The sequence below is a fragment of the Pinus tabuliformis genome, chromosome 6 (genome assembly GCF_031772625.1).
Source record: "Pinus tabuliformis cultivar Carrire ecotype Pingquan chromosome 6, CPIR1, whole genome shotgun sequence".
NCBI lineage: Eukaryota > Viridiplantae > Streptophyta > Pinopsida > Pinales > Pinaceae > Pinus > Pinus tabuliformis.
Genome location: NC_142292.1, coordinates 2,013,745,024 through 2,013,757,144, shown reverse-complemented (window position 1 = coordinate 2,013,757,144; position 12,121 = coordinate 2,013,745,024). Strand labels below are relative to the sequence as shown.

The window sequence follows — 12,121 nt, the reverse complement described above, 5'->3', positions numbered from 1 at the left end:
ACGGTCTCTCCAAAATTGGCACAACAATTCAACCTCAACTCCCTAAAAATGCACTTCAACTTCAACTACAGGAATATTACTTCATTCTTGGGATCTAAAATAATTAATTAGCTCTGCCTCCTTGAAGCAAACCGTCATCCCTGACTTGTTGAGACAGTGCACTTAGGCCAAAATCTGATACTTTAAGATTTCCATATGTATCCAGAAGCAAATTTTCTGGCTTCAAGTCCCTATGGTAGACACCCCCCCATTCGTTTCACCAGAAACGGATCCAATTCTTATGCTGCTCGATAGCCGAGGGATGAGCATCCATGGAAATATCTTTTCAGTGGCAGGCGCACCTCTGTGTCTTATTTGGAATAACGCCATTATCTAAACTGCGGTGAGCTAAACAAAAAACATCGCTCAGCACATCATCCTTATAAGTAGCATCTGTCGTGATTCTGGTGATTTTGCTAATGCAGGTGGCCATCAGAAGTGCCACATCTCAATCCCGGTGTCAATGGCGATCTTGTGGCAATCAAACCTTTATAAAGACCATTTGACACATGGCATTAATCACTGAATTTCATAAGAGCACTCTCATATCTTTAATATGCGCATTAATGCTGAACCAACATGCTTTATAATATTTATGACACTTGCATTTATATCGGTCATCTTAAAACCCATGTGCCTTGAAGAAACGGCTACAACGCATTTCGCATAAGCCAGGTAATTACGATAGCTCCAAAACATTTTTGTTTCAGAGAGTAATATCAAGAAGGAGGCGCTGTGTGTCCCAGTCTAAAAAAATGTGATCCCCTGCAGTAATAAACACAACGCTGCCTCTCTGTAACACTTGGAGTATGAATGCGAAATTTTTTGAAGGCGCTCACATTTAACCAAAACCTGATCAACTTCTTTTGGGTGCTCCCATATATCCTTTTCTGTGCAGCAGTGATAAATTTTTGATAAGATTTTCCTTTGTTAGCGCAATGTTCTTAGCAACAGAACAGGTGCTCAAATGCCGAAGGTCCCCTGCCGCCAGCATGCAGTGCAAAGGCTAAAATGACAGCTATAGGCATGCCAACCACATAGTATGCCCCAAGATTTGCATAGGCACCCAACGTTTGCCATCCACATCCTCTAGCAATACCTGATAGAACACCTTGGATGGCATCCATAAATGTTGAGGGTACAAGCAGTGGCATCATGGTTGAAATGCATTCAACTACCTCTACTTCATTGCTATAAGCATAGCCCCATACATCTCTGATAGAGAATAAAATATATCCTATCATAAGAGCCTCATTGACTGCCATACAAACCCCGACACACACTGATAACTGTGCAGTGCGTGAGCGTCCAGCTCCTAGTTCATTGGAAACTCGTGTACTTACAGCAGCACCCACGCCAAAGGGGATCATATATGCAACTGCATCAGTGCTAAGACAGATGGAGAGAACTGATATCTCAAGTTCAGGCTTAGGTAACAAACCGGAGAATAGAACAAGCATTTCAAAAGACCAGTATTCCAAGCAACGCATTACTGCAGATAGAATAGTAAGCTTAAGAAAATTTGTAATGTCATATAAAGCTTCCCTTGAGAAAGATGTCCATGTCTTCTTGCATGCAGGGGAAGATTTAACATAAATTGATAGAAGTGCCACATTTAGCCAATTGGAAATGCTATTTGCAAGCACAGCCCCTTTATTACCTAATCCAACTTTGAACACTACTACCCAACAAACGGGAACATGAACTTTATCATAAATATTTTTCAAATCTTTCAATCCATTGTGGCGCCCTGCTTTGTGAAAGAAGTTACAGATTGTGAAAAGACAATCCCAAATATCAAACACTCTATGACTTATAAAATTTAATAGATTCTTTGTCTAGAGGATTCAACACAAAATCTCCTGCAAGTCTCCCACATTAGTATGTACATCTTTCACAATCACCCATGAGCCAGAATTCAGAGATAACTCCCTTAATGTATTTGATGGCAATCCTACAATAGCTGCATCATCATAAGGTGTCTCCTTGAACATACTGCCACTGCTCTCATCAACATTCCTGGAAGAAGAACTCTGTACAATAAGCATGCTAGGATTTGGACCTTCACTGAAAACTCAAACAAATCCCCAGTTTTGTAGCACGCTACGAAACCACTCAAACAGGTAGCGCTGCGAAACTGCTAAAAAGAATTCTGGCGCTGCGAAACTGCTAAAAAGAATTCTGGCGCTGCGAAAACACCCACTCTTTAAGCCAGGCTAAAAAAATTTTAACTACAGCATTTTCAGTGATAACAAATTCCTTGATAAATTTGAAAGTATAGTACCAGAATAGTAGTGGTACGGTGCACTGGAATGGGTGCTGCGCGCAACACCCACACGATGGTGGAGTACACATCAGGAGACCATTGTAAGCTGGCGCGAATGTAGAAGGTAGATGTGCTTGCAGTTTGGAAGTCCCCAGCGTCGAACGAGAGCTGAGCAGCCAGGACGAAGTAGTTTGCACGCCCACTTGTGTCGATGGGTGCAGACGTGTGCTGTGTAAGCACATCCTAGACTAAGGATCGAAAATCAAAACCCGAGGCTGCAGCAGGAAAAGCAACACACACCACAAATATTCCACATCGGAGCATTCACAAAGTTATGCAGAATCATGAACGAAGTTTACCAGGCGGGACGAACTGATTGGGACCTGTGCGTGCCAGCAGTCCGATGGGCCTATAAGGCCATGCACAAGAACCTCAGTAAGGGAACAATTCCGAAGACGACAAGAAAAATCGAGGCCGAAGCTTTGGAAAAGAATCCTCACGCAATAACTCCCATAATTGGGACAGTACGCGAGGACCAGAGCGAAGAGATTATGCAGCCACGCGAGGACGAGCATATGCAGATTCAAGAAGGCATTCGGTGAGGGAACCTTGAGCTTCGTGAACTCGAAGAAGATCGAGTACGACTGAAGCAAAGAAGCATGTTAATGGATGTGGAAATTAGAAAACTGGAAACTGAAATCACGCAAGCAATATGCACTGATAAAAGGACAAGACAACATATGGGCAGCCATAACACCGAACTAGAATATTGTCACCGAGAATTTCTAGCTCTAATACCATGGTTGCAATCGCACTTTATCAGACAAAGTAACCAGGGAAGCGCATCGCATAAGGAAGAACGCAAGGCACTAACTGGCATGAACATAACTAAGGAAGGCCCATGGACTGGGTTGGAAGGTGACTTGAAGCCTCGACCTAGTGGTGCGACCACTTGACTATCTATAGGAAGCACAGTCTCAGCGCTCCAAGCAGTTGAAAGAGAGTGTGAGACTATAAAAGAGTCTGTATGGGAGCTGTGCGACACGGAAGCTACACGCAGGGTCAGTATGATGCACGGGTTGCATTCGCACACAAGGGGCTTTGCTGCCACGCGGGTAGGCTGGAAAGTGACTGTTGGTGTCACTGTTCATGACAAGATGTCCAATTTAAGGCAATGAGCAGCGGATGGCAGAAAATTAAGACACAAAGTCAGAATCAGATTTGGAACTATCTGCCACCAATCTCACATTAATGAGCCGAATATGGGTGGAACGATCGAATTTGAATTCAAAAGTGCTTATAAATCACAAGTGGCTCTCCACCGAACAACCCTTGGCATTTTGAGAATTCAGTTGTTGCGCTATCAATTGGGTATGAATAACACGAATTTGGAGGCTGTGAGAGCAAGTCCATGGTTTGAAACATTGCCAAAGGAGACATAGGATTCCCTGATCAGAATGATGTCAACAACCAAGGGATCTGCATAGAGCTCTACGCTATGGATAGGGGATGCATGGAAAATCCCTAAATTGCCCCAAATGCTGAGGCCCAAAAAGGATCCACAGGCAATAGGACCGGTTCGTATGTCTCCGTGAAATCCGTGGTTCGGTAAAATGTCTATGGAAGACAAGGGAAAGAGGGTTAATATTGAGACAAATGATGAGGAGGAGGATCTTCAGGCCTTTGTAGAAGAGATTGAACCAGATGATGAAGTGGGGGAAGATATTCATCCAGTGCACGTTGCAGCAAAATAGCCCAAATATGTCCCCCACGAAAAGGGAAAGCAAAAGTACCCAAGGATGTGGATACTGTTAAGAGCGCACTTGAAAGCCCACTCCTCCCAGATGGAATTCTATTTGAGGGTTCAGTCCTGGGTCATGTGCCCATGACAAAATTTGAAGATTGGTACCTCACAAACAGCGAAAAGTTCCCACATTTGGAGACTATCCAACTTATGAAACAAAGCAAGGAGGGGTTAGTTACAATGCTACAGCCACAGAAATGGCTGCCAGGGGTGGAGGAGGCTGGGCTACTCCACCTACTATGGATTCCACACTTTCACTAGGCACCAATTATAATATTTGTCATCAGTTAACTGCTTTTCCTAGTGCATGATGGGTACTTGTGGCTAGAGGAGCTGATTCCCTTTATGGCAGAGCTTATTCATAGGATTTCTCGCCTTCCCTATACGGGAAGGAACCCCATGAAAATAGCCCGCCAAAGCAGAGACTTGGCACTCGTAGAAGCCATAAAGAACAAATACAGGTTAGAGAAGAAGCAGAGGGGCTATGTCATTACTAGCATTCAAGACAAAGGGGTGCGCATAGCCACCCAGCTACTGGCAGGAAAAGTGATGAGAAAATGCCATGGCAATGAGGTACCAACAACGGTCATCATGCTGGCCAAACAATGCACCAAGGGGGTACAGTTCAACTAGGCGTAGTTCCTCTGTGAGGAGTTCCTGACGAATTGCAAGGAGGCTCAGGAGCAGGGTAAGACCTTCCACTATGTGTGGTTGCTCTTATCCATCTTGTTGGTTGCAGGGGAATTGCCAGAGGACAGTCAGTTTCCTCCTCTTGACCAAGACTTGCCAGAGGCAAAGAAGTACGCGTCGCTCTGGGCGATAAGGCATGCCACGCGCATCTACGAGATCAAGATCTTCTCGATACTCACGGAGGCGAGTATACGGATGTGGATCCAAAAACGGACATGCCTATCCCCCATGGTATATGACAATCTGGGGCACTTTGCAGACTTTAAGGTAGATATTCACAATGTGTATATCAATGTAGGGAAGGATCCAGAGCAGAACTGGACCAAACTCTCGTTCATCGCAATTGATGACGCTTCTTTCGTGGTGCTCGACTCATGGCCACCCGAATGGCACACCTCGTATCTAGTAGCATGTGATGAGGTAGTGATACAAAGGTATAAGGATGCTGCCAAGCTGCTGGCACAACAGAAGCAGAACAAACAGCTCACCGAGGAGGTAAGGGCTTCCCGCGCGGTAGTGAAGGCTGCTAAAAAAAGAGCAGCAGCAGGGGCCACCATGACGCAGGAGGAAATAGGACCGAACCTGACCATAGGACATGGGACAAATGATACGGTGGAAGGTGTGGACCCAAGCACCACCCCTACACAATTGAAACAACTACATAGTACGGAACAAACAGGGCCACGAGAGAAGACCAACGCTTCCAAATTGGATGGGGAGCCTATTGCACTGACAGAGGGTGATCTATACGACATTGGCGACACATTGCACAAAGTCAGCACGGAGGCGATCCAAGAAGAAATGATGGAGTAGCAGAATCTATTGGGGGCACTCAAGGCACAACTGCAGGGACTTCAGGTGTGACTCCCACAAGAAGGAATGGTAGCTGTCTACAGTCCCACAGGAGCATCAACAATAGAGCAGTTGTTGCGGGCCAAAATGGCCAACACCGTCGCGCTACCCAAAGGAGCACTAACAGTGAACAACATGGAGGATAGAGCCGTGGTAGGACGGATCAAGGGACTCGGCCTAAACTTGGCTGCCCTTCCATGGGATATTTTATACCAGCTACAGGACGGAGTGATGACAAAACTCTGTGCTAGGGAGGGATGCGCAGTGCAAATGCTAAGTGAACAATGAATCAACATCGAACATCTTAGCCTACAATGTGATGAAGTGGTGGCTCAGAACCAGCATTTGGAGTAGATCATAGAGGAAGCATGTCGTCGCATCCTAGAACTAGAAATTATGACAGATCTGCCAGTAGGAATGTGGATCCACAAATTAACCAGTGGATTCTACGAGGCAAAGGAGGAAGCTATGAGGATCCAGCTAGACCTCAACCTACAAATTTTTGAACTATGATCAAAGGTGCAACCCTCCATGCCCCTATAAGTTTGAGATCAACACAACGATGATATCCGAAAAGGGTTGGAAGAAATTAAACAGGCAGTGTAGAGTTGCACCACATTGGTGGAAGAATCCTTCAGGGTCCTCACAACATTACAGAAGGACCCCACCATACAGTGGTTGGAAACAGAGGTGTGGGAGCTTCAAATGCAATATGACAGTGATCGTGGGACAGCGCAAACAGTGGTCCTAGCTCAGCGGCTCACAAGGCTACAATAGGCAAAGGCATTGAAGGAGAGAGTGGATGCAACACACCAAAAAGAGGTAGTACATAAAGCATGTGTCCAACCTTGGATTGATGAGGCCTTCCTCATCATGACGACATCAAAGAAAAACTTGCACAAATGAAAGCGATGCATGACCTGAGACAAGGATTTGACCCTGACAATGAGCATTCGGCCGAGCGAGCAGAATAGATCTAGTGGACAGCAGAGCAATGCCCTACAGATATTTGTGCAGCAAAGCCACAGTTGGATGGACTTTGCGCAAAGATCGCTGCACCAATAGAGTGACTCGGGACAAGTCACGATGATTGTGTTGGGGGCCTGTTGGGCAGCGGATCCCCCCGTAGCATGTTTCACGGCTTGAAGTCTGAATTTTGTTCAAGTGTAATGTAAAGACCCCGCGAAATGTGGGCGTGGAGCACGAGAGTCTAGGGTTGTCCGCCATAAGATAATGTAATTTAATGTAAAGTGTGTCAGCCTACCCATGGTTCGCAGACCATGCAATTATATAAATAGAGCGAGGCTCTAACTCTAAAGTCAACTTTTAGCTTGGATAAATAACAGATAGATGCGAAGGCATGGCTAGAAGATAGAAGTAAATCTAAAGTGTATTGGGTCGTAGTGGTAGGTAGAGGCCCTACAACTGAGTGCGCAAACCCCTGCAACTGAGTGCACAAGGCGGAGTCGGGTTTGTAGCTAAACATGAGCATTAATAAAGATAAGATTGATTTAGAAGTTTTTGCATTTGCTTATAAATCTGTATTTCTCTGTTCTGGTTATTCTTTATGCATTTATATTATTTTCAAGTATGCACGCTAACCTAAAAGTTTAGCAAGTAATAAGAATATTAGGCCCGCACAAGCTAAGTTAAGCACTAATATAATAGCACAATAAGGATCAGATCGGAATAATACGAAGGTGAACACGGGCTGCGAAGAATAGAAAGCTGTGCAGAGTAGCGCAACACGCATATCAGGATCGCGAACCTCCAGAACCATCATCAAGACATCCCTAGGGTGCGGAAACCTGGTTCCAACACTCTCCCATACTACTTTGAGTGAGACCTTAGTCTGCGCTCTGCAGACTATTGCCGAAAGGGCCAGTAGTACCGGTATTTTATTGGCTAAACTCACTGCTGAACTGGGGTCAGGCGCCACGTAGCCAACAACTTCCCAAGACAATACCAGGGCATCAGAACTACAAGAGTGATGAATGATGCTATAACAATAATGTGATTACATATGGATTCGTGGGGATGTTGTCGATCATGCAAGGAAGAAAGAACCCAGTAGACTAGAGCCCTGATCCATTAGGTTGATCCCAACTCAATAACTACAACTTAAAAATTTCACTTATTGTGTAACTAAAAACCACACACTTCTTACTACAAACTAAAATCGAAAAACTCATTGCTGAAAAACCAAATTGAAATTCATGCTTTCCCCAATGAGCTTATTACACACAATCCTACTTTAACCTACCAAGTGATAGAAAAATGCCAATATATCTAATCAAGTAGTTGCTAAAAAAATGTAGCTCCTTGATTGTGCTCTTTTCCTTGCTCCACATTAGTATATTTTCCTTTCTTAATCTTAGCTCTAGCAGCCATAAATACATCACTCTTTGCTTGAATGCATTTTTGCAACTTATTTAAAAAGTTGAAAACAAATTCATTATTGATAAAAAGAGAAAACTTGGGCCTGCTTAATTATTCTAAACAGACTACAAAAGGATCCTCAAATTCCTGCAAATTGATCTCACAACAATAAAATACTATCACTTTGATGTGTAAACCTTCAACTACATATTTGCTTCTATGCATCTCAATCCGATGGTTACCATAATGACGCTGAAAATCTTTATATGACAATTGCAATGGAATACTTTCTGATAAATAAAATATCTCTAGTTTCTTTTGAGAATTAGCATCCTTATAATCATAATTTTCAAAATCCCTGTAAGTTAATGGATGTGAATCTAAACTGACAAAATTTTCCATATACAAATCCACAGGAGTATAAAAAATATGAAAATCTTCCTGTTGATCTATAGTGTTGTCAGTTTGTTCCAATAAACCTATGTGATTTTCCACAGGTTCAAGTTCCTCTTCTTCATTTATCATTTAAAAAATCTCTTGTAGCAACCTGAATGAAGAAAAGCACAAAGGAAAAGAGTTACCCTCAGCTAATTGATCACTTTCTTTATGTAAAATGCTGTAATTATGATATATAGGTTGAGTGATTTCATTAGACTTCTGAAAATGAACATTTCTTGATGAAGGAAATAAATTTGGTTGTTCATGAAAGACATCATCATAATAATTATCATATTCATCATATATGGGAAAGACAAAATTTGAAGCACCAACTTGCTTTTCAACAAGCTTATTATTGTTCTCTACAAAAGCATCATCATTGATACTTTCAAGAAAGTGTATGATGTTATCAATCCTCTACTCATAATGAAATGGATCAGGATTCAAAACAAATATCTTTTGAACATGCTCATTCTCTTGTTCATTTCCATATGTAACTTCATCTAGGATCTGTTTTGGAATTTTCTCACATGCTTGAAGATTCTCATCTATCTCCTGAGCATCAATAAACATTTGTTGTAAGGTCACATATATCCTATTCATGAGAAGGTAAGAAAAATTTGAATGAAAGGTTCTTTCATAATGCAACATGGTAGCAACTAGAGGAGGTTGAATGTCTCTAGGCATCTTGTGATAAAGACTAAAAAAAATTGTATTGAACATAGAGACAGTTTCATCCCTCTATTTCTCTATGACATGAAACTTTTAAAAATGTTGATCCTTGGATTTCCTTTCACCCCAAAATTTCATAAAAATATCACTAGATTCCTCCCATCAACCAATTGATTTAGGCTCTAAATGTCTAAAACATTATTTAGAATCCCCTTGTAATGATTGATAAAAAGGTTATCAACCAAATATCATCTTCCTCAACTTCAAAAAGGTCGATAAAATGCTCAAAGGCTTGAATTTTTTTTTTAAGCTGCAATTTTTTCTGGTTCCCCATCAAACTTGTGAAGGTATTTGTAATGTTTTAGAGGAAATTCATGGAAGGTATTTTCAAATATAAATGGTATATACCCCTCTTCAATCTTGGAAGGTATAAGATTAGATACATGAGGTGTAATATAAACCTTGATCACATCAGGCTCACATGACTGGTCATGGAAATCATATGGATCAGATGACAAAACTTGGTCAAGATCAGTGATACAAGAAGAAGGAATATGTACAATTTTTAAAGAAGGACATATAAGTGTCTATCTATGGTATGAATTTGAATATAGTAAACAATGGAAAATTATTTTTATATTCTCAGGAAAGGAAAAATAAATAGCTGACAAAAAATGATATTACATCTTTGATGAAACTTGAGCTTTGATATATAGTTTTCCCATATAGTTCTTTCGTGTCTCTGTCAATAAGGATCATTCTCCAGTGGAGTCTTTGAATATGATGTGAAGCTTGATTGGAGTCTCCAGGTGAATGATGTGTGGTGATCACCAGTATTGCAACAATAATGCTACAACTCCTAGGGCTTCCTACTTTACTTTTATCAACCCGGTAGTTTGTAACAAACTTGGAAGCGACGGTGTTGAATGCACAAGTACTAGTTCTTACTGTAGGCTATCACTTGGTCAGCTGGCACAAGATCACTAGGAGCTCAAGCCAACTTCCATGATTTCTAGAATAAGCTTTATGTGTGATGAAAGAGAGGAAAGTTTACTCTACAGAGGCTACTCTACTTGTAGAAATAGAAAGAAGACTGAAATGTGAAGTAAACCTAGCAAACCCTAATTAAACAACTAATCTTACTTTTGCAGAAAGAGATATGAAAAACCATAAAATAAATGCAATTACCTACTTAGGAAGTAAACAACATCTATTCAAGCTATTTCTAGAAGGAAATAAGAAAAAAACATCTTTTTGGATTTTTATGTATTTTATGTGAAATTGTTATGCATGTAATCTATTTTCTTGTGGATGTGGCAGCGATTAGGTGGCAATTGAGGGTGAATTTGGGATTTGAAAAGGTTTAGGAAGGTGTGGAGGGGTCCTAGGAGGCCTTTGGTAACCTTCTGGAGGCTTTTCCTACAATCGGAATTCAAAAAGTCACCTACAGGAATTTCTACAGGAGGCTGCAGGGGATCTACAGGAGAATCTATAGGAGGATGTTGAGAGTTATTTTAGAGGTTTTGAAGGTGCGAAAATGGTTGGAAAGGGTAGCTTGGGGATAGAAGGATGTGTTAAGGTGTCTGAGGTTCATCAGGGAGGATTAGGAAAGAGAGAGATGGTTGGATTTGTTCAAGGAAAGGGAGGAAAGTTTATGAGAAAAGTGTAGAAAATTAGGGTAGATTTATGAGGGTCTGTGAAGGACCTGTGGAAGATGTAGCAAAGAGAGATGGTGGTGGCTGATTTTTTGACTTATTATGAGCAGAGATGTACTGCAATAGAGCTGAAAATCAAACACTGAAATTGAGCAAGCAAAGAGACTAGCTGCAAACAAAAAAAGAGAACTGTATCTCATGTTAACCTAACTTATGATCTAGGAAAATAGAATGCTGAAAAATGCTATATGGAAAGGAAAGCATGAATGGAGATTTATTGCAGAAATAGAAATGAGCATGACAAAATAGATCTGAAGCAAAGCATTAACCTCTAAATCAAACTACAACACTAGAAATTGCATGGAGAAGGAAAATCTTTGTTTTTGTGGTAGCAATCAAGTCTTGACCTCAGTTCATTGTCCCAAAGGGAGGAAAGGGGGTCAAGGCTCTGTTGATGGCATTTTTGTATCTTTTTCCTCTCACTACTTAACCTACTCCAGCAAACTGAAATGGAAACAGCTATGTAAATCACCAAAATCAACCTATTCTAACCAAGGAAGAAATCTATCAATTAGCAACTCATTCATAAACTGAAACAAAGCATATAAATAAAAAACAAGAGGTGTTGGGCAGCTTGGGTTGGGCCCTAACCAAAGAGCTTCAGCCCTCTGAGGTAACTCGGTGCTGGCTTAGAAAAGATTTCATCTTCATTATCAAAATAATAGTCACATTACATGAAACTGTCCACGAAAGTAAGCTCGAAATGAGCTGAGCAAAAGCTACAAAAAAAGTGCGAAAATTTGACTAAAATACAAAAAAATAATGAGGCCCAAAGCCTCTCTATTTATACAACTGGAGCTTCCAAAAACTCCCTTAAAATTAGGGAGGCTCCTGCTCCCAGAACTTAAGATAGACAGTAGTTGACCTTCACTTGCTCGGCTACCTCTTTGATGCATTGATGTGGTTACTTGTGCTCCCAGCTTTTTGAAGGAGGATTCAAAGTAGGGAGTCATCAATGAGGGGGACACACTCCTATAAATCCTCTCCCTTGTCTTCCTTCAATATTGGCTGCCAAATTCTCATTAAACCTTTGACTTTGTCTCAAAATTGACCAAAAATCTGCATAAAGCACACATTAGACTTCATGGCATAATGACTAACCCAACTCACTCTATTAGCCTAAATATAAAAAACATGCAATAAACTAATGAGAATGGTGGATTAAGCTAAGTTAGGAGGCAAAATGAGCCCATATAATTGCCCATTTATGGGGCTCATCATCACCCCCTTACTGAATGTGTTGTTCATCCTCTGAGCAACTAGTCT

At 41.4% G+C, this 12,121-nt stretch overlaps 1 pseudogene; it reads right to left on the bottom strand.

Annotated features, from left to right (window-relative positions):
* Positions 1-983: 983 nt before the first annotated feature.
* On the bottom strand, positions 984-5,029 carry LOC149267336 (protein DETOXIFICATION 16 pseudogene; annotated as a pseudogene).
* Between the last annotated feature and the right edge of the window lie 7,092 nt (positions 5,030-12,121).